Source organism: Apteryx rowi, unplaced genomic scaffold (assembly GCF_003343035.1).
Source record: "Apteryx rowi isolate R43461 unplaced genomic scaffold, aptRow1 scaffold_297, whole genome shotgun sequence".
NCBI lineage: Eukaryota > Metazoa > Chordata > Aves > Apterygiformes > Apterygidae > Apteryx > Apteryx rowi.
Genome location: NW_020449385.1, coordinates 1,103,335 through 1,129,561, shown reverse-complemented (window position 1 = coordinate 1,129,561; position 26,227 = coordinate 1,103,335). Strand labels below are relative to the sequence as shown.

Here is a 26,227-nt window from a genome sequence, read left to right as displayed (position 1 = left end):
TTCTGTATGTGAAAGCGATGGGAGGCTGCCTGTGTGTGCCTGAGGAAGGGAGGGCGTTAGCTCCCACACCCATCGCAGCTGAGGTTTGGCCGCTCTCTAAAGCTTTGCCTTTTTTGTGGGATGGGTGTATTTGCTAATAGCTCAAGAAGAACCAAATGTTCATTTCTATGCCCCTTAGTAGGATTTATGTTGCAAATATGAAAACATCCCTGCAATCTTCACTTTCCTGGGAAATCCAAAGATGTCACAAGGGGCCAATGGTAAGATTTTATTGAGGGCTAGAAATACTTTGGCACATATAACAATTGTCTTTTTAAACATGGGGGATGTCTTTTAAATACCAATTTTATGTAAAACTTGGTAAAAAGGTAAACAGAGGGCAGAAGAGAGTCACTTACCAGTCTGAAGATATGTTTAGCTGATGTTAGATCTGTGATAAGCAGCAGACAAGAACTCATTACTAATTCCACTCTCAATTTGTTTGAAGATTTGATACCCCTTTCTGTCGTGAGCAAGGCACCCAGGATAAATGGGAAGAGTAATTCCTTCCTAGCACGCTGCCTACATGTCACCAACATTTGCAAACTTCTGAAAGGCTTCTAAGAGAAAGAAGGGAGGTCATAACCAGGCATTTGGGAGGACTGCGGTAGCTGATGGAGAGGGGAATACTTGGCAGCATTTTTTTTTGAAAGCATTAAATCACTTCCCCAACTTTCCTGCAACTTGCTGGTTTTTTTCCATTCTTCTGTGGTCTGTGTTTCTGGCACCTCAGAAAACAATGTCTTCACAATAAACATGTGACTGTTTATGTGCAGAAGCTAATAAGGCAGCCTCGAGCTCCCCATATCATGCTGCCCATTTCCTGGCAGGAGAGCCTGATGTTCCAGTTTGCATCAGTCCTCAGATTGCCTTTGGGGGTCTGTCAGGTATGACTGCACAACAGGTCAGCGTGATGGGCTGGTTTCCTCAAGGAAAACCGGTTGTAATGTTATCATCTGTGATTTTTCGCAAAAACAAACACCCTCAGGAAATTATTGTTTGGTTACACTGCACAAAGATAACGTCCACCAACTACTGCTTGGATATTTAGTGTTAAAATAAAATATGACTTAGCCTGAAAGCATGGCCTCCTGTGGTTAAAAACAAACAAAAAAAACACGGACAGATATGTGGGCATTCAGTAGCTAAGAAAAATGTGTCTTACAATGACAGTGATAAAATAAATAAAGGACCGGTGTGGGATTTTTAGCTACTGGACACCATTCATTTTACTGTCAACAAAATAACAAAAATGTTCAAATTTATTCACTGCTTTCTTGGGTGTTCTTCATACACCTCATCTCTTTGGCACAAGCACTTAGTAAATTGTCATGCTTGTAATAGCAAACCAGAGCCTCTCCTTAATATCTGAAATGGAATATGAAGTGCAGAATCCACTCATGTAAACTAGTTTGATCTTGAGACTGTATTGTGTAATCTCTTTTTTCCTCACTTCCTATTTTGTAGGACAGCGCTGCGCACTTGTTAGGTAGACTGACTTGTGGAGGTGTGTGTGTCTCTTCTCTGAGGAACAGATTTCATGTCTGGGATGTGCTGTGGGTTCTGGCCCCCGGTTTGTTTGGACTGGGGAGGTATTGGTACATCCTGTGATTTTCTTTCCATGCAAGTCAGCTGCGGAGTGGGGTGAGTTGTGACTCTGTCTCTGCCCAACACGGAGCTGCGACCCCCTCAGGACACACAGCCAAGCTTAGGAATGCTAAAGGGCTACTGCATCCAGTAATACAGCTATAGTCATAGATGTGTGTTTTATTTCCTCTCAAAAGAGAGCTGAAAATAGCTGAAGCTTTAGTGTTGTGAAAGTACAGGTTGGATATATAATGCAAGCAAACCTGAAATAATTCTGGGGAAGTCAGATGAAGACAAAGTTTCCTCTTTTTCTGCAAGGCAGATTTTGATGTAATGGCATAAATTACATCTTAATACTTCATATATAATATTAATACTTCAGAAAAAGTTGCCACATTGATCACAAAAATAATATTTCAGGAAGGAAGAGTTTTTGTTTTCTTTAAAATCCCAAAGACCAGTGTTTTAGAGTGGAATATGAAGGAAGACTCAAGGAAATCATAGATTGTTAGTTTGTAAAAGACTTTAAGGAAGCTTGTCTTTTACTGCTTATGTTAAAAATGGGCTCAGATTGCTCCATAAGGCAGAGAACAAGGTCAGGCAGAGCACAGTGGAGTGTGCTGTATATTCTGCCTCTGTCCAATTGAGGGTTGTGGCCCTGATYGTATCTATCTTGACCTAGAAAAGGAATGCATTGCTCAGGTTTGTAGACCGATTATTGGAAACTTGAGTCTTTAAAATATGTTTACAGGAAATGTCTTCTGGGCTACGCTGAATCTGACAACCTGCTTCGAATGAGCATTTGTTTGCAGCTCCTCTGTCATGTGGTACATCCTCATCTGCTTGTCCTCTGCAGAGGTTCCTGTTCCTCAGATTTGCTGGCATAAACAACAAATATAGTTGTTCCCCAGCTTGGTTTTGTTAGTGTGATCCAGTTTAAATTGTACCTTTTGCAGACTGTTCTGTTTACTTTTTTTCTATCCAAGTAGTACAGTTTAAAAAAATAGTTTAGGTGGTACCAACATGTACGGTTATGCTGACAGATGTGAGATGGGGAAAAATGAGGACAAACAGCAAGAGGCAGAAGCTTAGACTGGCTCAACTCCCATGGGAATAGTGTGTTTGTTGGACTGTGCCAGGGTAAAGGCTATAAAAGCTAGTGTCCTGTCAAAGTAGCTTTATTTTTCCCTGCTTAACTAATGGACAAAATCACACCTGGTGTCATGGGTTACTGTGACGCTTCAGAGATGTTGGCAGCACATTTAATTGCGAAGAAAAATGGTTAGTTATTTGTTCCTCCCTGGAATGACTTAGCTGCTCTCTAGTGGGTGAGAAAGAGGGAAGAAGCATAGGGAGGAGGAGAAAGTGGGGAATTTCCAATAGAAGCATGTGTGTTCCCAGCCAGTTTCATGTTTGTTGTGTATCTGTCTTTCAGGAGGTTTCTCAATGGTGCTGTATGCTTCACTTGCTGCAGTATTTAGGAATAATGGTACGGCAGATTTAACTGAGAACTGGTGTTCTCATCAGTTTGCAAGTCTGGCTACAAGTCTGCAGGGACTGGGGAAAAAATATCTCGATGTATATAATTTGCTTATAGCGAAGGATCTGAATGGCTTTTAAAATCTGGCAGCAAGCACTAAAATTTGAACTGCCATTATCAGTCATTTGCAAAACAGTTTCCATATAGTTTTAATTAAGCAAAAACATACTTCAGGGCAAAAGGATTTGAAGAACCTTTTCTTTGTCATTATCATTTTTTAATGCAGAAAGCCACAGGCAGAACGTGCCAAGAAGCTGGTGCTCCAGCGTGGTCTGCTGTTGGGCMTTACCACACTCTGCCGTGGTCTCGTTGCTACTGCATGGCAATGTAGTTTAAAAACTATACAACATAGTGTAGAAGAGAGGGATTTAACTCCATGCCATGTTGGATTCTCTCGTATACAAGTGACATTGGACTGTCTGGCCTTGCTATCTGGGCACGTACTACTGATGCTCAATTTAGCTGGTGTGGCTAAAGCAAGCACTTCACTGGTTCTCAGTCAGGTGCTAAACCACAGTGGAACTGGGATGCAATTAAAAAGGTCAGTAAAATTGTGTCAGAAAAGAGAACTCATGGGCAGACTCTTAAAAAATGTAGTTTAATAACCAAAGTTCCTTTTAGTATGCAGTTCAGAGCAGGAGGACACCTGCAGGAGATCAGAACTAACGAGGGCATTGGCCGGCGTGACTTGCCTTCTCTGTGCAAGTTTCCGTATTTTTCTGCAAATCTTGTTGACAGACTAATTTTAAAACATGTCACTCTGAATGTGTGACTTCCAATGTTGCTCTGCAAAACAGGTGCGACTTCCTGATGTTAGCGAACAAGGTACAAATATAATTCGCCTATAGAAAGTCTCTGTGTAGTTACTAAATGGCATTGTCTCTGTTCTGCTGATGCGCAAATTAAGCCACAGAGATGAGGGGCCTTGCCTGTGGCCACAGAACTAGCCACTTTTATCATGGTTAGGATTGTAAATAGGATTTTTAGATTCATTGATCTTCTCTGCCATTTTCATTTTTTCATTTTAAGTGAAATGAGAAAATGATTTGTCCGGTTTAGGTATTTGTATTAAATGCCCTGAAGGTAAATGGTGGTACAATATGTTACCGGGTTATATGGTAGCAGGTCCATTATATCAGTTCCCAATCTTGTGACTGTGGCTGGCTGTGACTTGCAGTCTCTTCTTTGTGAGTGGCTTCTGTGGTGTTCAGCAGCTTTCGTAGTCCAGGCCCTGCTTTTAGAATGGAAAAAGAGAAATAAATATACTAAATACATACAGCTAAAGTTATAAAAGATACCAAATTGGAGCTCTGTGTGCCCGCACTGAATTTACTAAAATAAAAATGATTTAAAATAGTAAGCGACTGTGCCAAAAATTACTGTATGTCACACTTAAGCCTGAACAAAGCTTCTCAACACGTCATACACCTCTGTCCTTGTGGAGGAACTCTCCAAAAGCTAGGGTAAGTAAAATGCTCTGTAACTTCTGCAACTGTCAGTTCAGATGAGAAGTGAACCTCAGGTTTGTTCTGCCTTCACCTTGGACAGGCAAGAGAGAAGAAAACTTGCGTCTTCCTGTTGGCCACTTGCTACAGAGAGGTATAATTTTGTAAGCAATTTTAGATGCCTTGCTGATGAGTGCGTAGAAGCATAGGCCTGGATGGAGTTTCCAGAGCTGTTAAGTGTTTTCTTTTGTACAGAAACCAAACTCTGCCTTGAGTGAATTAGCTTTTTTGGTTGCTGTTACTCCAGTTAGGTTGGTTACTTTACTAACATCATATTTATCTTAACATATTTATTTATTTATCATTTACCTCTTCTTGGCTGGTGCTTATCCCTTGTCATGTGTTTCTAGAGAGCAAACTGCAGCTCCTCTTGGCCTCCTTTTGGCCAGGCTTAACCATGTGAGCTCTCTGAGCCTGCCCTTGTAAGGCTGCCTCTCCCTTCTCCTGGTGGCAGGCTCTTCTCCGCTCTGCGCTGGTAAGGATGCGTTGGCTGGTACGCCCTAACACAGTGCCCACCCTTTTTGTGGTTGGATTATCTGACCTTGAGGTCTTCCTTCTTGGTCGTTCTCAACTGATAAAATCCCAATTTACAGCGGAAGTTCTTCTTGTTAGTTCCTGACTGTATGGTTTTGTCTTAGTGCTTTTTAACTACTTCTTGTTTCTGTTACTTCAGTCATGGTTCTTTGATAGTTTGATTCTCCTAATGTTTACAAACAGCACTGTAAACTGATGAATGCAACTTAATTACTGTGTCACAAATATGAACACTGCTTTATGTCTGACTCTTGCCTGAATTTAACGTTTTTTAGGAATATATTGCTTATGACTGGTTGATGTATTTTTCTGTGAACCAAAGTTTTAGCTTTTTTAATCCCCCTGTATATGTGTATATATTTCTCCCACCTATATATTTTACTAGAGAAGGGCCTTCTCCACCTAGGAACCTATTGCCTTGACACAGTTTTGTGGAAAACACAGTCAAGGATTTCTAACATGCATTGTTGTAGCAGAACGGCAGATATTGCAGGTTGAAAATCATACTTGTCACTGTTCTGGAGACYGTACTGCTTGAAGAGTTTTCGTTTTGTCCTTAAGGTAACGTGTTTGATCCCTAAAGTTATTTGCTAGCTCCTAGATGTACAGTTAATGCCTTTGTGATATAATTCTGGGTGTAGATACACTGGGGAAGATGTGAAACTGGAACAGCAATTTGTGCAATGCATCAGTTGTGCAGTAAGGAATTGCTTATACATTTTTTTTTTGTTCTCTGAAGCTTTTGGAAATGTGAGATAATTGTGCTACTGGTCCTAACAGAGAGTCCAGCAGTGGAACAGGTTGCCAAGGAGGCCGAGCAGTCTCCATCCTTGGAGGTTTTCAAGACCCAACCGGCGCAGCCTGGTCTGGCCCTGCTTTGGGCAGGTGTTTGGATTAGAGACCTCCTGAGGTCCCTTCCRGCCTGAATTATCCGATATAGTCAGATTCCACTATGTCTTGTAGTAGGTGGTTGATTTACAGGATACACTTAAAAGATATGTTAGGAAATGTTTTGATCATACTGCAGGGAAAAAAAAGCCCTTAAGTTGCCTATTGCTGAGGTGCGGTGAGTGATCTTGGCATGGCCAAGGACAGTACGCTCTTTGGCACGATGGGTTTCGGCAACAAGAAATTAAACTTTTTAACCTGTCAGTGACGTCCGAATTCAGCCTGAGGCTGTAGGGAGTGAAACCTGCTTGGAGGCCTCAGCCGAACGGGGCAAGGGCTCGGTTCAGTTGCTGTCATTGCCGTTTCACACGCCTCCCTCAGGGTGGGGAATGTTCTCGGGGGAGGACTCGCGGTGCCRTGTGCCCACCCCACACTGCTGCTGTGGGAAGCAGCCGCGACAGGGTGGCTGCCTTGGGAAGCTGCCCTGGGAGGCCTGCGTTGTTGCTGGTGGCCTGAAGTAGCTGCCGTATAAAGCTCCGTACGCTCTAACTGCATGGAGCCTTTTGAGAACTTACCAGCAAAGTTACTTTAGTTAAATGCGTTATTTTTTCGTTGATGTGGTAGAAGGGAGATATAAATCTTAGTCCCCTGGCATAAATTGTTACAATAACAATGCCTGATTCTGAAATTTCTCCTTCCACTTTATTCTTAAGTCCTCAGAATTAATCCGCAGTCCAGATTCTGTTTCAAATGATGGAGGTACTACATTATAAAATGTTAAAACTCTGCGTTTTGCATGAGATTTTCAGCAATTTTTTTTACTTGTTTACTTGTAATATTTATTACTTTCCAAAGTTTTTTTTTTCCCCTGTAATTTTCTGTTAATTTGGATCCATCCAGTCAGAAACTCTTTCTCCTTATTATCTTTCAGGCTTKATTTAGAAAGGACTAGATGCACATGCCAAATTTTAGCTGTGAAAGATGAAGTAAGGCGATACAACTCTAGGGATTACTACTATAATGTGTGACAATCTGTGGGCACTGAATGCGAAGGTTCAAAGATGAAATAAATTAGAGGCAGACAAAGCACAAGGAACTTGAGCCTTGGAAACAAGGTGCCGACAAGATCCTGCCCTCTGGTGTCAGTGGCGGCCTTATGCTGTTTTTAGTAGCGCGGGTGACTCATGATGTTGGGCAGAGGTTTTCTATTCTCCTTGCGTGCAGCGTCCGCTTTGGAGCCACAGGAGCTCAGGTAGGCCATTAACTAGCGATAGCGTGATTTGTTTATCTTTGAACAAGCGATGTGTCTGGGGGAATTTGTGAGGCTTAAAGTACAGCCTGCTCTAAAAGGCCAACTTTTGTAATCGGTTTCCACCAGAAGAACAGCCTTCGCTGCGAGGCAGTACAAAGCAGGTGCCCAGTCAAAAGAAATCTCCTGGTAGAGGCCAGAGGCTTTGCTGCTCTGGGAGTCGGGGCAGAAAGAGGTGACACGTCATGCTTGGGGTCACGCAATTCGTCACGTGCAGAAATCGGAGGGGAACACTCAGTTTCCTCATTGCTGATGGAGTTGCAGAGGCGGCCCTTTTTACAGAGTTCAGCAAAGAGTGAACGTTGGGTTTGACAGTAATGACTTCTCTGACCCCTTTTTTTCCCAACTACTGCTAAGGGGGAACAAGCTCATTTGTAAGATAAAGCAGACGGAGTCAGTGAATGTGCTTTCTCCTGTAGTAATTGCTTTGCTTCTGTCAGATGTGTCTTAATGCAGACTGAGGATCTGTTACTGGAAAGTCTAGAGAGATGTATTACCATGGTTGTGCTTAAATCTGGAATTTAAAAAATCAGTAGATGCTGTGGGCTAGGTTATTTAACTGGGACAGAATAGAGTGCAGTACTCAACCGGCTGCTTGAAGGGCTTATGTGTAATTTTTTCCTTGCACCATCTTGAACAGTTTAGTGAAGAATAACCTGGGCATCAGGCTTGCTTGCATTTACAGATCTTTCTGGATTCGGGGAAGGCAGGGATGAAACTGCCAACAGCAAATTATCACTGCCAGACCCTGGAGCTAGCCTTACTGTGACTTAAAAGGAATTGCAGTAATACAGGTCATTCAGTTCATCTGTCTTTCTTCTAGTAATCATTGTCTACATTGGAAAAGATATGCCTGGAGCAATCCTGCCTCTCCATCCAGTTCAGGGCTGCTTCTTACTGAGGAGATTAAAAAAGAATTGTCTTTCTCCCCCAAGACCKCCATGTCTTCTCCCCTGTGGGGTCTGTCTCCCCACTCTCAAAGAAATCCATAACAATAGAGGAAAAACAGCATTTGAGACCCCCCTAGAGGGACAGCATATCATCCTAATTGTTTCTTTCAACTACAGCCCTGGCTGTGCAATCAACTCCATACAGAGAGAGCCCACTACGCATGTGAAGCTTTCTGATAGATGAGGTCTGAAGACAAATATGGAAGAAATGAAAGAGAATGCTGTCCACTTCCTCTATTTGCCTGCTTGTTAGTTACTTTGGAGCATGTTTTCCTTTAACTGATTGGGATTTAGTGGCTTCCTCATTAAGAGTGAAGCTCACAATGTTGCATACATCAGGCTCCACTTGGTTTTGGCTGCTTAATATGAAACAGCATTTATACTGGTGGCACCCGTGTTAAGGAGCAATCCTTGCCTTCTCTTCAGTCAGTTATCTGAGTGACATCCCCTACACGTCTGCTCTGCTAAAGGACATACTGGTGCAGGTGACTGACAGAGAAGCTGTGTGAGTGACCCACGGAGGAGAGAGCGTTGTAAATAGCACAGCAAGCTTCTTTATGGTTGTTATTGGGATTTACTGTGTGTTTACTCTCTGCTTTTAGTGTGTTTTGATTTTGTTTTTGTTTTTTTACAAAAAACATCATTCATTAGTTTGTTCCTTGCCCTCYTTCTTTTCCTTCTATTACATCTCCTTGTCAGTTTATAAAGCATATTAAAATGCAAAGCAGACCATGTGGGAATACATTGTGGTGTTATATATGCAATGACAATGTTTCTTAGGCCCTCATGTTCATCATCCCCTTGTTAGTGCTAGACCAATAGTATACACCATGCCTGATTGGTATGTATAATTGCAATAACCACATGTGCGATTATTGCGTAATGTGAGACACTTGGCCTTTTAATAAGATTATATATTGCATTAAGTGTTTTTTTTTCTATTTAACTGCTGATTCTAGTCTGCAGAGTTAACCAGGTCTTTAGCAGCAAAGGGAGAGATGAAGGGCTGAGTTTGAATAATATCTTGAATGAAAGCAACAGTCAGATTGAGTAGAGCCTGAATATGGGGAAAGGGACAGAAAAGAGGGTCAGGGAACATGATGGTACATAGCTAATGAGAATGACTGTAGAGGGCAGGGAGTTAGGGAGAAAAAAGAAGCAGAATTTCAGATGTTTTAAGTGTCTGGAGAATAAAATAATCTCTGGGTTATTACTTTGTTTCTTTACCATGCTGACTTTTGTCTCTTTTTAGAAGTACTTAACCTACATTATGTTCTGTGCAAGCACAAAAATAAATTAGGGATTTTCTGGAATTAAATGCTACTCTTATATCAAGGTATTAAAAGAGTTTGGAACATTATCCTGTCCTAGTTTAAATTCAGTTCAATGAAGTATTCATATTCTGTGTTGCATTTTAATTATAAAGCTGTTACAATATTTAAATTAAAAAATTTCCAGTACCTAATTGTTAATAATCTCTACATAATGCATGGGAGATATACAGACAAATTACCACAGAATCACTGTGAGCATTTCAGGAATAATTATTTCACTAAAACATATTGAGAGGATTAACACTTAATCCAAACCATCTCAAACTACCTTCAAAATCAGCTGCCTACAAACTGCTTTAGTTTTTGGAAACTTTGTATATGGAGCATTTCCTACTTTTATCGTGGAGCTTGTCTGCAGCGGTATTTTCCATATAGCCAGGAAGGTGAGAGTAGAAGTGACCGTGTGGGTCCTCAAGTCTTGATCTTCATACATTGCAAGGCCTGGACTGTGCAATATAGACACTTTCCAGCACTTTGCATGATCTCTAAGGCAAGGCACAACATGATAGCTTGAAGCACCATAATGAAAAACAAAACCCCACAGCAGCAGTATGCCTCAGATCAAGGGCATTGCCAACACATTAGTCTCTGCAGAATAAATAGCAGAAAAGGTTTCTAGTAATTTTTAGTTTTAGTGCATGATTTCTCATAAATTTTGGGGGGCAAGACAGATAAGCTTTAAATACCTGAGTTCAAATTTTCAAATATGAATTTAATCTGAACTCRGACATCTCAATAAAAGTCTATTGCAGACACTGACCGCCTGCAGGCCTCGGTGAAGTCAGGAGCAGTTGTCAGTGACCAGGGTCTCCTAGGAAATCAGAGCAGTCTTAAAGTTCAGATCGGGAGAAATCTTAATTTTTCTGTTGGTTTCAGTAGGATTGAAAAGCATATGCTCATGTGCTGTTCCTATGCTGAGATGCCTTGCTGAACCTGCATTTTTTAGGTGCCTCATAAATGTAGATTTAGGCAAAACCCAAGCTGAAAATTTTAACCATGATTTTCAGAAGGGATCTTCCCCAGCGGTCTGTTCTGAACACTGTGTGACAGTATAGACAGCTGCACACCTCCTTTTCAAGCACCAGGATGCACAACTCAGTTTTACTGTTTGAAGAATGAATCCATAAGTATTTCTGTGTGCAGAGTTGTCTGCACAGCTAAGTTCCCTTTAAAAATCAGGCCCAAGCTGTCTGAAGGAGGCAGCAAACTCAGATGTCACATTTTGACAAGATGATTGCTCTCAGCTCAAGTCATAAAAATGCCAGTTTGGATCAAGGAGAGCACTTAAAATCATAGACTAAGGGGATGTTTTGTGTCCATTTAAGGTATTTTTGCAAATCTTTTGCAGCAATAAAGTGCTGAAAGAATAAGAAGTCTTGTAGTAGAAAAAAAATCTTACGTCCTATTGAACAGTTTTCTTGAACTGGATAATTTATCTTTTAAAGAAACTTCTAAATTTTATTAGGAAAATCATGCTTCAGCACAATAACTTACTCAGATGTAGTATACTTGAATGACCCAACAAATCAGAAAGTCTGCATGAACATGTTTAACAGTTAGTGAATACGAGAAAGTGTTCTGAGTGGTGGAAGTTTAMGGTACTGTGTAGCTCTTAAAAGAGGCTTGTATAACAGATTGCAGAAGCATCTCACAGATTTACACAGGGAATTCCCTTAGCAAGTTAAACAAAGCCTTAGCTATTTCTTGCTRTATGTCTTCTCATTTGGGGTCTCAGTAGCTTTCAAGAGATCTTGGGTATTTTACTCATAATTTCACATAGCTTTTTTTAATCTCAGAAGAGGCATCTAGTTTTTGAATCTCATATATTTTAAAAGCAGTCATACTTTCTGGCTGTCAGGGTGACTTTTTAAGTTGCYGTATGATTGGGATTTCTTAAAGGTACCTGTTTTTTGATGTCTAATTAAAACATACGTCTCTTCCTAAGGATTTTTAAGGATTTTTATAGCTAGAAACTGTTGAATGTAATATGTATCTCTAAGGAAATGAAGATATGATCTAGGCAAACTTCAGGTTTGTTAATTTGACCTTGATAACCTTAGGAAAAATTTTGAAGGAAAGAATAATTAAAGACATGGGAGGTGAGTGGAAGGAGGATGAGACACAATCTATTTTACTAAGGTAGGTCATGTCAGATTGACCTATTATCTTTTTTTACTAAGAAAATAGATATTCTAGAAGAAGAAAAATGTGCTAGCTCTGGTCTCTCTGGATTCCTCTGAAGTATTTAATATGGTGCTATGGAAATTACTGTTTAAGGTGGAAGAAGATTAGATTAGTATAAGAACGGTAAAGTCAAACAAAGAACTGGCACAAGGGGAGACARCAGGAGGTGGACATGTAAGGTGAATTACTCTCTGGGAGCTAGTTGACTTGGATAGTTTTCTGAAGGCTTGGGTTTATGGGTTTTTTTTTGAGTTGATAGTGTTACAATGTTGTATGAAAGTAGGCTGTTGAAACTTGCTGATGGAAGAAAGGCATCTCCAGTACACTGGTTTAGATAAAATGACTGTACAGGAACAATTAGTGTGATGTCAGGCAATACGAAGGGGATGAAATTCAACACAGCAAAATGTCAGGCCAAATGCTGGGAGGAATTCGCTTATGAGTTAACCTTGGTGTCAAAATTAGCAGTCTAAGCTCTTACATGATCAGTGGAAAGAGACAGACTTTTAATCGGGCACCAGACTCCTGCCTTTCTCTGTTGACTGCTAGCAAAGCCTTGGCACCTGGCTCAGGCATATGTGCTAAGTGCTTGAAATTGGACGGTGCTACTATCTGTGTTTAGGAACTAAGTTCAAGAATTTTTCCTATGAACAGCAAGTTCAGCACTGGAAAACTTCAAAGAAGAAAGGCCTAAATGAGGGTAAGTGGGTTGAAGTTTATCTCTGGTYGGCCAATGTGACGCCATCGTGAAAATGATAGGTGGGATCTAAGGAAGGGTCAGGAGAGGCATTTCAGGCTGAGGGAGGGCACCTCAGCCACACTCATCTGGGCTGGGACCTCATCTGCAGTACGAGTTTACAAAACTTCCTACAGTCTCCAAGAAACTTCAGTTCAGTATGTAACATGCAGAGAAAGACTACGGGAGTGACCAAAGCAATGGAGAGACGGTGTTACAAGAGGAGCTGTGTTGGATACGTCAAGAAGGCCTGCAAAACGGGAAATCTCGTTGTAGCAGCAATGCAGCTGGAGTAATGGGGAACCTGGGAAATGTGTCTGATGGCCATTAGGTGATAACTAACCAGCAGGATGTCTGTAGTCTGTCAGAGGACTAATGCAATTCTGCGTGTAACAGTGTGGTATGGTAGGAAGGCGGTGAYTGAGAAACAGAACTGTCCAGATACATAATTCAGAGATGCTTTGAAGTGAATACATAGGGCTACTAATAGTGGCAGTTTGCATACATGCCCAGCATATAGATAAAATATTTAACCAATGCAGAAACGTAGAAGTGCGTATTGATAATCCCATGGTATCAGGCAGTAGTCAATAGGAGAATAGTTGAAGTATATTTAAGGAACAGCTTAAACATTTATGAAGGAAGGTGATTGCTTGGACTCTTCGGATTAGGCTGTTGGACAGCTTGTGCTTTCTGGTTGCCAGTGCACAGTGTGATGCTTGCTGTCTGCTGTACTGCCCTGCACAGAAAAGTGCATGTGATAAATCAAGCATCAAGTAAAATCAAAATCAAGCAATTTGCAGGGCTGGGCAAAGGTGTGTAAGTTTAGCCTGTGACGAAAATAGATTTAGGAGGAGGTTGTTGGGTAGCGAACTTGCAGTCAGTGAGTGAAAAGGTGTGCTCTGGAGTGAAAATTGTGGCTGAAGGACTCTGACGTGCCTGGAGCGGCAAATGACGGGTGCAGTAGTTACAGTTGGTGACAGTCCCTGCCCCAGATACCTTCTTAGTTGGAAAAAAATGCTTAAACTTGTAACTGTCTGTTGGTGAAGAACTGCTCTTTGCCTAGACGCTACTTTGTCCTAGCACCAGGCTCGAAAGGGAGCTGAATTCCTTGAGCAAGGGTGAGTAACACGCTTTCTGCTCCGTTGCAAATAGTGAGTTATTCTAAGTGGCTTTATCAGCTATTAAAACAGTGATCAGGTCATTCTTTAGCAGAAGTATCTGTAATATAACAGGAGGAAAATGCCACAGCAAGAAACCTTTCATATGTGCTTCTGGCAACACTGCATTTAGTTCTCCAGTTATTTGTTTATTAATAAGTGCTTAGCCTGTGGTTTTGATGTTTTTAAGTGCCTGGAAAAAAAACTCAGGAGAGAATAGTACAGCTACTCTTTTTTCTGCTTGCTAATTAATTTTTACATAGAGGTACTAAATAGTTATTGTTCTGAGGTAAAAACAATTGTGTGATGACCTCACAGCCCTAACTTGGAAAGCTGCCACAGTACAGAAAAAACACTGTTTATGGACTGAATTGTCAGGAGTTTGGAAGGGGAACGTTCTGTTGAAAGCCCAGTGCTCTGAATGACAGAGAGGATGAACAGCAAGGGAGAGGACTGAGAAGGCAAACATAAAAATGTGTGAGTAATGTTTCAGGTTTACTATTTTTTAAAGAATCATGGTCCATTCCTTGTTTCTGTTATAAGTAAAATATACTTAGAATTTATCCCAGTTTGCTTTTTGCCTTGTTTTCCTATACTCTGGGGTTATTTAACTCCGAAATACGTTTTTCTGGTTAGGAAACATCTTGGGGTTTTAATTTGAAAACCTGCCTAAGCCTTATCTTACTAGCCCACACTCAGAGCATCTCAGATCTGCCTGGTTGCCACCTATAGCATGCCCCAAAAAACTGGAAGAGCATCATTTGAGGAGGTTTCTGGAGAAAAAAAAGATGATCAGGTCTGAGGAACTTCCCCCTTTGGGTTTCAGGAAAAAGGTGTCTCATGCTTCTGTTTGAGAAGGAGGGAAAAATAGAGGAAATTACAGCAAACCTTTCCTTCCCATTGCAATTCCTTTGGTGGGACGGAGGAAACAAATGCAAAACAAAGAGACAAACAGAAGCATCATCAGGTTTGGAATACTTTCCTGGTCTGTCCAAAAACTAATGTAGATCGCTATTTAACATGAGATGTTGAGAAACCAATTTAATCCCATTTCATACTCTCTTAAGGATAGCTATTTATAAAAGTTGGGAAGAATTACCTTCTGAAGGTTCCTGACCCTTTCCGTTCAGGTCTAACTAGTTGCCTGTTTTGCCTGACTTCACTCCAGTTCGGTAATGTGAATCCCATCCAAAGAGTAGAGCTTGCTTAAGCTTTTTAGAAGGTGTTGTTTAGTCATGGTAAGCACTGCCCACATGATTTGCTCACACGGGTTCTTAAACTGTAATGAAAAGATGGAATATTTTCATATTATTAAATAGGGCCTACATGAACTGCATCTCTCTTCAAAAATGCGTGCAATACAAAAGAGAAGGTTTTTCCAACCTATTTGGATCTTTCTGTCGTGGTATTTTAAATAGTATGTTTTCTGTTTGGATAGATTATATGATATAAAAACTAAAAATAAAATGTGCCAAGGTATTTTGGGAATTTGTAGGCAAGCATGACAGATGGAGAGAATGTTAATTTCTTCTTCAAATGCGTTTATGCTAATTTTGCTTTGAAACAAAAATATATCCATTTGGGAATAATTATATTCAAGATTGTTCTCTGATTTCCATATAAAAAAATCTTATTGCAATTCTTGCTAAACTTTAACCCCTGAAATGCCTAAACCACAAAGATGAGATGGTCTAAAAGGTGTATCATGGCTCAAGCCTTGGTGAGAGCTCGGTTCTCCTTGAAAGCAGTTTAAAAATATTCTGGCTGAAATCGTATTTTATTGTTGACTTTGCTTCATGCTCACATGGGCAAACAAAGAAAAGGCATAAAGACGTACTGCTCAGCTGTTAATGCTGAGCTATTTTTAGTGGACTGTTCGAACACTGATCTAGTGTTTCTGAAAGGAGGCTTTTTCAGTGTGCTTGTACACGTTCGCTTTGGTGACTGTCCTTTAGTCAGATCTGCTGTGACTTTGATAAGGTGATTTTTGGAGCTGTCCCAGGCTGTTGCCCAATACTCTCAAACATCCAAAGCAGAGGTGGATAAAACTGTTTTTTTGGAGAAAGCCCCAGCCGTGTAAAGATTCAGATATGGTATACCGTCCTGTAAACGTCTTGGATAGCGGGGCTTCCCCCACTGCGCTTGGGAGCTTCATTCCAGAAACTTGGAGACTTCTGCCTCGAGGTGCTTTTCTTGCTATTCAGCCGACACTCTTACCTTTCTTAATCTCGTCCTCCGAGGTTGCGCAGGCTCCGTTTAACAAGCGTGCCTGTTAATACAGGTAGATACGTTAGTCTTCAGTGAAGGCTGTCAGCGCTAAGTGAGCAAGGCCTGGCTGTAGAGGCTAAACCCATTTGAACTGAGGCACCACTTATCCTTTTGTGGCTGTGGGAGGGGAAGCAGCCACCATGAGCCACCTTGTGCTGATTTTCTGGTTTTTATGGTCTTCACTGTGCTGTCAGGTGTGGATTAAAGGTTTTATCTTCAGTCTAGGAAGGGCGAGCTTAAATCTCTGTGGCAGTTTAGCTGGAGAAAAAGAAAAACACACCTGAAATATTTTTCTGCACCTTTGTTCCTTAAATAAGTAAAAACCAGGATTCACTGTATTCTTTTCTTTTAATACAAAAGCTCAAGTTAATATGGGAACTCTTTGATTTTGCTGTAAAGATGATGAATATACTTTAGAAAAGGGAAAAAAAAACACACCTTCCTTACATAAATAACATAACAGCTTGGGGAAAAAAAGGCTGGTAAAACCAAGTTAAAAATCATGTCTAATTAGTGATTTAAATACAGTGATAAGAACCTGTTTGTAATAGGAATACAGGAAAGATGGTAAACAACCAGATTCTATTCTGTTTGCCTCAATACTGTATTCTACAGCAACAGCCAATTTTTAATATTGTGTCCACTGTTACTCACTGGGAGAGGAATTTCTTGCTTTCTAGTTATGTATGTACTGTATATAAATAGTTTAGTTTGGTTCTCGTTGTAATTTTTTCTTGCTGCTTTTTGAACATTTTAGCAGAAGGACTATGAGTGTTYTCATATCCCAGTCTTGTAAGGAGGGTTTAAGCTTGGCACAGGTTTGCAGTCATCACCAATATGAGTGACTTCTGATGTTTTCGTTATTAGCATTAAAAAAATACCACTGCTGCTTTTGTTTATTCTCCTTCCATAGTTCACAGGCTAAACAAGTAAGAACTGAGGAAAAAGACAAAATTAGAGTTTTAGGCATATTTTTAATCTCTTGACCAATAAGGAAGTAATGCAAAATATTCTAGATCAACTGATGCACACTCAAACAGCTGAGTTTGTTGCTAGTTCGAGGGTGAGATCCTCAACAGTATGTTTAAATGGCTGTTGAAGAGAAATTCTGAAAAGTGTCTTTTGTAAACATTTCTGACATGTACAGCACTTAGCAATAGCTTGAAAAGTAGCATTTCATTACTGAATTGCAAACATCAACATTTTATGGTTTATTTACATCCCTGAGAATTTTCTGTGAATCAACTTTGAAATCCATATGATATAACAGAAGAAAAGCCTTTTCTCTTTTGGATCCATAAATATGACAGCGAGCATTATTTTGTATTGTGTCCATTGGTACAGTTTATCCTCAAACAAGGGGGTATATGTGTCACTTCATTTGCTTTGATGGGTTAAGCAATAGGTATAAAGTCAAATAAAATTGCCAGTTAGTCTTTTCACTGGAGAAAGAAAGGTAGAAAAGAGATACTTTCAGATAGTATTTGATGTAGAAGGAGGGAAAACGGCAGGCAAAAACTGCTGCGGCGTGATTTTCAGGCAGGCACTGCTGGGCACCAGAGGTGGATCCCATGGGCTGAGCAGCGACCTAGAGCGCTGGGAGTGAGTGGTCTCAAGTGATGGATCATGTTTTACCATTTGAGATTGTTGGTACTTTTTCATCTTCATGGAGAAATGTAGTCAGTGGTACTCCAGATTGCCTGTAACTGAAAGCTTTGGTATCTTGCTATCCAGTGAAGGGGAAGACGAGCATAGACGAGTTTTCTGGTGATTTTTCTTTGAGTCTTAATGTAAAAGAGGCTCATAACTTCCCCAGTGCAGCTCAAGCCATCTGGAGCTGCTTTTCTGGGTCTTGTTTAAAAACGGTGCTTTTTCCCCTTCCTCAACTGCTTGGAATCCATTACTAGACATCTTTTGTTCTGTATTTTAAATATACTGAAATAGGAACATGACAAGATAGGAAGGGTTTTTTCTATGACCAGCTGCATCCTTTGCAAGGGAGACAGCACTGGCATATTGTAATTTAATAGCTTTTGGCTTTGCAGTTATATGGCAGAAAAGGAGTAAGATCTCTTCTGTCTTGATCAGTTTCCATATCAATGACCGAAAAGGAAAAACTGAATGTGAGAGCTGAAAAGGCTGTGGTTTTAAAGGTGCCCGAAAACCAGACACAGTCACAGCTTTCCCAGAACTGAGAAGGAAATCCTAGTAGATTTTAGACTACTGACTCCTGCAGTCTGCTTTGTAATCTTGGCAGATTAAAGAGTGCTTTTGTAATATGCCAGATTAAGTTGGGAAAATCCATTTAGATAAATCCATGCACGCTGCTCTCACCTACTATGGAAGTGACTTTTGGGAGTCTCTGGGAAGGAAAACAGAATTTGTTTTAACACTAGCTAGCTACACACCACCATTGTCCACTCCCAGACAGCGTAATTTTATATATTTAGGTAATTTTTCTACAGTCATAAAGGGCAGATGTAGCTGCAGTTTTATGACACTTGCTGTTATGCCAGTTTAACTGGAAGCGGAACTATGTGTTTGTGCAGTGGTCATAGTATTTGAAAGATGGAAAAGTTAATCTAAAACGTTAATGTTGCATCTTCTACTTGGCTGCACAGCCAAACTTCTGTACCTTCTCACCGGCTTTAGACCTCTGAAAACACTGATTCATTTGTAGGATTTGGGTTTCTTGTACCACTCTTTTAAATTAGCTAAACTACTTGTGGAGCTTAGTTCGTATAAAAGCTTGCAGTACAGCAGATGTTTTGCCACAGAGCTTTTCAGAATGGAAGAGTTAACAAAGTGCTTTTTGCATGCACACTAATACCAATGTTTCTGCATCATCTTTTAGCAACCTGAATTTTCATAGGGATTTGGCATTGTTACTGCTTCGTTATTAAAAGATCTTCTGGTTTTGGGTCAAGTGGTAGTCTCATGCATTTTAACCAGATGTCCCTGGCTTCATTCCCCATAGATAATGACGGACGCAGATTTTTGTTTAATTCATTTAATGCTGTTAGCAAATTCCTTGTCTGTTTGTTTGTTTTTATAAGTGTGTGCCTCATAAAGAACTACTTGCATTGCTGGGTTTCAGTTACAGCTTGTTTTTATTTTCTTTGTTGAAAAAGCATGACCTTTTTCTTTTAATTGGATAAAGAGTTATTATTAGACTTTCCCTTTTCAGAACTGGAGAATGCCCAGAAGGGCTTTTGCTCACAGTTTCCAAATACAAATTTACGTCTAGATTGAGACCAAACATGGAAAAAATGAGAATGGTAGGTGAATATTTTGTGAAGTTCTGAGCAGACGGAAACAATGCAAAATGAAAAAAAATTGCAACCTTGATGACAATGATCGGTTCTTACAGTGTTTAAGGCAGTGGTTTTAAATTGTCCATGAACTATGCAAATAAATTCATGACAGGTGACTGAGGAAAGCAAGCCTGTTATCAGTAGCTTCAATTAACTTATGCTGAAGATTTCCCTTCCACTGGAAAATTTTTAGGGGGTTTTCAAATTGAAAAAATTGAATGCCATTGATGTGGGAATTTAATAATGCCCCATTTCATTTTGTCATAGTTCTGGGTTGATTCACTTCTCAGAAGTGTTCTCACAGAATTTAACCTTTTCTTTAAAAAAAAAAATTTTGGCTGTTTAAAAGAATGACGCTTTCCACATTTTTTTTTAAATCAGGCAATAACATACAGTTAAAAAGTTATAGTTTTATGACATATACTGAAAAAAATTCTTTTTTGCAGTGATGCATTATAATTCACAGTGAGATCACTGTGAGCAGACAATCATTTTGTGTTTTCAGTGGAAGCAATATATTGCGCTTGGAACACAGACATTATCCCAGTGATGACACTGTCCTGGCAATGTTATGTCTAGCTCTCATTCTTGTATCTTCAGTCCATGAGGACGTGCTAAGTGATCTACATCTGTAGGGATGAGTTCTGCATGTCCTTAAAAAGCTGGAAACAGCAACGTTAGTGCTCCTAACTGTTCAAAATTTGCTCTCCTAAAAGACAGGAGGACAGCAGCCAGCTGCTGGGTCTGCATTTCTTTAACTGGCTGTTGGAGAGTTGTTTATAGCCGTAGGGTCTCCAGTGCCAGCCTGTGCCCCATCTCTTATCAAGGCRTTATGTTAGCCTTATACAGCCTAACCTGTATAGGCTGCCTGCTATACAGGCAGCCATGCCATGCCTGTACTCCTCTGCCGCATCCTGCGTCTCCACTTCTCAAGGCCTCTGCTGTCGTACCAGGCCTGTATGTCTCTGTGCTACATCATTATGCTGGAGTTTTAAACACCTGGTGGTACCATACAAAGATAAACAAAAGTAAAAACAAATTAGTCACAGACATCTGGGCAATTAGAAAAATTGCCATAACAGTTAAACCCAATTAAAACAATGTTTCAGGCGGGTCAAGGAGAGTTCAGACAAAGCAAGCCTGAAAAGCCTCAGTTCTCAGGCCTTGCAAACTCAGTGCAAAGCTTATAGCTGGTCACTAGGACGGGCAATACTGTATTACAGGGCGACAAGGTAACGGCACTGCCAGTGCAGATGATGAATGCTGGTAATGCATTAGCCATCGTCCTACCACTGACTGCCAAACATGGGGGTCTGGGTGTGAACAGCTCGTGGCCCCGAAAGTCCCCAGGCTGCTTGGCGTCTGAGTCTGGGAGCACAAACCAGGAGACGCCTCACAAAATACCAGGACTGTTCGTTACACTGTTTTTCTCAGTCTCGGTGACTGCCCACACTCAGAGGGGACTCCAGGCTTGATTAACCTTTTGCTTCGACGCAGTCCTTATATTCAGCTTTTCATCCTGCCTTTTTGCCAGAAGGTACTGCCTTTCTAGCAGAGCCAGCAGATGTAGGAATGTGTGCCCACACTGAGTTTGCAGCTCAATATCTTAGTTTAACCTGTTGCTGAAAGTGGCTTTGATTAGATGGTGGACTATGGCCTAGAGTGGCTGAAATGCAGGTGCCTGTTGCCATCTGGGCTAGAAGAGCAAGGTGGGCAGCTGTGGGCAGAAACATCATAAGCTCGAGGGAACCTTTTTGCCTCAGTTTTTATGGCAAAAGGTCTTAGCCATAATGTAGTCCTCCTCATGTGAACGTAGCTAGACGTCACACCGACAGGTTCTCCTTTCGTCCCTGTTGCCTTGCTTTGGTGGCGATTTGACTACTGAGGCTGGCAGGTTGCTTATGAATTTCTGAGAAGGTGCGGTGAGGGGAAGGCAAATTCTGAGGCTTCACAAGTGAGTAGGAGAAGCAGACTCCACTGTTGCTAGCCTTCAGCATCAAAAATGGAGAACTGGATGCATCAGTCATGAGAGCAAGTTACTCTTGAACTTTAAAAATGGAAAATAATTTGGGATGCTTTCCTCATCTTATCTATCTCTACTGCATCCATGAGAAACTTGCTTTAAAAAAAGTATGATTTGGATAAACTTGGCCTGTAAAAACATACCAGTTTTATAAGGCATGTTAGTGCTTGGAGAATTGACAATACTATGATATTTAAGCTCATGTTTTTGAGCACTGAGTGCTGCAGTGAACTCAGCACTAATATTTGCCCTTTGACCTTGCATAGCATTTGTATCTTTTTGTGGTTGTTGCTACCATCCCTGCTGCAGTTGGTTGGGTTTTTTTTGTTTATTTTTAAACAAACTTTTGAAACCCACTAAATTACATCAGTTCTAAAGACTAATCAGAAGCTGTTGCTGAAAACAAACCAGTAGATTTAGGCTACAGTTGTTTGAAAATTGTGGTAAAAAGCTCTGGACTCCAGAAATGTGAAGTCCATGGCCATTGCCTATAGGAGTCTTAAATTTCTCTGAACTTTAGACTGAAATGTTTGTTACATTTGGTCTGTTTGTGGATGAGAATGAAGGAAAAGAATGTTAGAGCAGAATAAAAAGAAAGTTTTGCCCAACATGCACTGCAGCTACACAAGCAGATGCTGCCTGCTCGTTTTGAACAACCCGCCTTAGTCTGTAAAATGTCAAAGTGAGGAGAGATGAAATTCTAAAGAAATAATACCTACAACAATTATATTCGTCTACAAAGGTTCATATGTTTGATGATTTTACAGGTTAAACTGATTGGAGTAGTAGAAATACTTTTAGTTACTCTTTTCAAACTGTACCTTATTTTTTTCATTTTAGAGCTAGCATCATAATATCCACTACAGGACATTTATTTTCTATAATAAGTCCTTTGTTTAATCGCACCTCAGCACAAAATATAGTATTTCAGTATGACTGATACTCAAAGCTTAAAATCTCATGGAAATTTTCATCAGGGGGGACAACTGTTGAAATATAATATTCTAATAGAAATTTGTTGATTATGTTGTGTTGGAGACTTACTTGTAATCAAATTCATAGAAATATTTCAGTGATGTTTGGTCTGATTTCATCTTAAGAGGTCACTGCAAAGACATGCGAGCCACGTATCTTATTTCTTGCTGTATTTTTGTGGGTCAGGTACTTAGGCTTATTTATTCCRATTTTGTCTTACAGGTTTAGGCTTTTTTATTTTAGCAACCAAACAAGGAGAGTTTCAATATACTCCAGATATTCTTCCAGTACATTTTGAATTTCCTGTGTCTGTGAATACGTGTGCTTTTTTCCATAATATTGTGTTTCARTAGCTCAGCGGTAAGTTAACAATTCGTTTAGGAAATGATAGTGCCGGGTCCTGGCAGCAGCAGTTCAATTTATACTCGCAATGGACTTTGCATTTTGTAAATCTGGTGAAATGTCCTTTCTCTTAAAATCCATTTGTAGTTATTCTGTGTTAAAAATATATCAGCAAATACCTTAGTCATCAAATTTGTTATGTAAAATTACAGCTGGTTAAAATTCTAGCTTTCTGTGAGCTATCTCACTAGGCCCTGCTTACATCTTGCAATTTTTTCTTCTTACCCGAAATCATATAAAATCTAGTCATATTGTCTACTGCTGGTAATTCTGATTAACACATTCCCTGAAATGGAACTGCTGTTGCCCCAGTCGAAGTGCAGAGATGTCCGTTGCTCTGAAGTTACAGTCCTAACCTGATTTTCTGAAGAGCGTCAGTAATGTCCTTGTTTGTGACCTGGAGCGTGTAGATGGCGACATTCGGAGAGCTCTGAAAAATTGCTTCTTAATATCTTGCGGCTTGGCCGGGAAGTGAAATTGTGGCTTTTCTCTGAAAGGGAGATAGATGCCTGTAGCAGTTCCTTGCCTGTAGCGGAAAAACTCGGGCTGATTAGCGTGTCTCAGACCCATCAGCTCCTTTCCCACTTCCCCTTCTTGTTGGCCTCGAGAATACAGCTGGCTCTAACCACGTTGTGAAGGGCAGGCAGATGCGCGGGTTTGGGTGTGCGCGTGGGCCGGAGGTCCCGGACACAGAAGGAACTGTCCTGGCACATTTGAATCGTCTGATCTGGGGTGCCCCTCCTGCATCAGGCAGTGCCAACAGGACAACAGGGTCCCTTTAGTCATCTCCTGTCCTCCTCCTGCTCCTTCCTAGTGCACACGAACCTGAATCAGAACATTTTTGAATATATAGAGGCTGTGTCTAGCTCAAGACCCACTCAGAAGTAGGCTTATTTCTTCTTTCAGAGTCTTTCCTGAGGCATAGCTAACGCTGACAGGTGATGAGCTGGGATCTTTTGCGCCATTTAGCCCCAAGTCCCACCAGTTCTTGAGAAGCAGCTGAGCTCTCCGTCCCTCCTTACACCTACAAGACCTCCTCCTTTTGGCTGCCATCTCCTCAGCTCACATCTGTGCCTTTACCCAGCCGGTGGAAAACCTTGTGGTTTTCCTAGCTCCGAAAGTACTTCTACTTGTTCCAGGCACCTGGGCACTAGCGCACTTCCCAGGCTAATATGGGATGCCAGTGCTTTCTGATTGCTTTCTGGAGGCCCCAAAAGCTTGTAACTCACACTGGAGCAGGATCAGAGGAGTATGGTGGGGGCTTCCCCATTTCCACTCATGGTTTTGTAAGACAGGTAATGCACTGCTTTGTCTCTGCAGTAGTTGTTTTTTTCCTTCAGTTGTTTCTTCTCTTTTCTACAGTCTTGCTCCTCTTCCTCTCCAGTCTCCTGGAAAGGTAAATGACTGGGAGAGCGACTCTGTTCCTTCCATGTCCTTTAATCTCCCAGCAGTCAGGGGTCTGTTCAGATTTCCTCTTGGAGCATAGCTCCTCTCAGCAGAAGCGGAAGCAGGATTTCTGGCTGCCTTCTCCCTAGTCTCTCCGCAAAACCTTGGCAAGAAAGCAAACCAACCCKGGGGGGGTCTTTGGCCCAGATCCTAGAAATCTGGCCAGGCTTTTTTGGATGAATTTGAAGTGTTTGACAATGCCAGCAAAGTGGGGTCTCTGTATGCTGTCTAAATAGGTTTTCAAGGAAAATATTTTCAGAAACTGGCAAGACACTGAGACAGCAATTGCACCCCAAGCCTTTATACCTTACAGGGTGATCTCACTGTTGACCCACAGGCTGGATTTGGCCCAAAAAAGGCTTGGTTTCCCTGCAACAGCTGCCCTACCAAAGCATTGAAATGGGAGCAGTGGTGGGAAGCGCAGACTGTTGTTGGAGTGTGTGAGGACCAGTAGCTGCTAAATGTCTTTTAGCGTGTCCAGATACTTATTCATGCAAACTGCCAACATCCCACCACTTGGGAAGGAGGAGTTGTTTACATGACTACGGAAAGGAATCCAGGAAAGAGCCTTGCAGTCAGAGTCTTGGCTCACAACTAGCATCTGTCCCACCGATACAGTAAGATGGGGGCAAACAAACAAATCATTTCATTTTCCAGGAAGCATAAATGAAAGCAGCACAGAGAAAGCAGATATCTGGAAAGAAAAAAAWATATATATTCCATTAGAAAAGTCATCCTGCTTTGTCACTATTAGGCATAATCTATGCACGCACTATATAAGAAAAAAAGATAATTTATGTATCATAAATACACAAAACACAAATTAGAAGTGCAAAACATGTTTATGGAGAAATATGTATCAACATATTTGTATTAGTAGCATAAATCTCCAGTTTTGTTATGCTGCATAAGTCTGGTTAATAACCTTTGTGGAATATTACTCCCACAGTAACATTTATTTTAGTTTCTAAATGTGTGACACTAGTTGTTTTGTTTCCTGAGTCAATCAGTTATGTCATATTGAAAACACATATGTTAGAGAARGAATTCACATATTTCTGTTTTGCCCTCTGACACGGTTACGTGTTTTTAATTTACACAGACATTTTAAACAGTAAGCATAGGAATCACAGCAAGTCAGAGGAGTGCCATGTAAAAATGAAGAGTGCTTGGGAGATTTTTCATGATACCTGTGACCTGATGGAGCAGTCTTTCCATTTGGGAAAATGTAGTGTCAGGAAAATAAACCCTAACATGGAGTCTGTGACCCCAGAGGAGAGTTGGAGCAGAATGCAAGAGCCACACCAACACGTGGAGGTCAGCGTTAACACATAGCGGGTGGTGGGATTCCCGGAGAGTTTTGGTCAGCAGAGTCTGGCTTCAATTCATGCTACATTAGTCTGTGAAGTAGGTAAGTATTATAGACAGGTAGATCCCTAGACTTTTTGCTGTAATCAAAGTTTGGCCAAAACTTCTGATTACAGATCTAGTTTCAGTGCTTTTATTTGCTCTGTGTTTTCTGCTCTCTCGTTGCCTGTATATTGGAGAATATTTTACTGCTCTCCGCTACTTCAGGGAAGAGAGCCTTCCTTCTGCAATCAACAGCAGTAGTGAAATCTTCAGCAGATTTTAAGGTGTGTCTAGTTCATCTCCCATTTCATGTTAAAAACTGTTCATGTTGGGATTTTTCTATTTTTCTTGCTGTTCTCCCCGCTCCTCCCCTACCCTGCAGCAAGAGGAGCGTAGAGAAAGGGTTAAGCCGTTTGGGTATTGTGGTTAGAACAATGCTGTTTGTCCTGTTTTTGTTTTGGGGAGCAGTGGTGAAAGCAAGCGTTGTGAACATGGTGGTTTTGATGAAGGATGATTTAAGGAAAGGCAGGCTTTAGGAGCATGTCCAAAGGACAATCAAATTCGGAAATGTGCCCCCACTTTGAACTCCTCAATGGAGCTTACGTCATTCCGCGCCCTTGTGGACTTTTCCCCTGCCTGTGTGAGCAGTCTGAGACCCGCAGGTCGYGAGTTGGAGAGAAGTC

At 40.9% G+C, this 26,227-nt stretch overlaps 1 protein-coding gene across 13 annotated transcripts in view; it reads left to right on the top strand.

Annotated features, from left to right (window-relative positions):
• INPP4A (inositol polyphosphate-4-phosphatase type I A) overlaps positions 1 to 26,227 on the top strand; it is a 98,600-nt gene that overhangs the window by 10,121 nt on the left and 62,252 nt on the right. The window contains exon 1 of one of the 13 annotated variants that reach the window (XM_026069453.1): positions 177 to 260. The exons of the other annotated variants lie outside the window; for them this stretch is intronic. The gene's annotated coding sequence lies outside the window, so the exon portion shown is untranslated. Of the gene's footprint in view, positions 1 to 176; positions 261 to 26,227 lie in introns of those variants that run through there. 13 annotated transcript variants of the gene reach the window in all.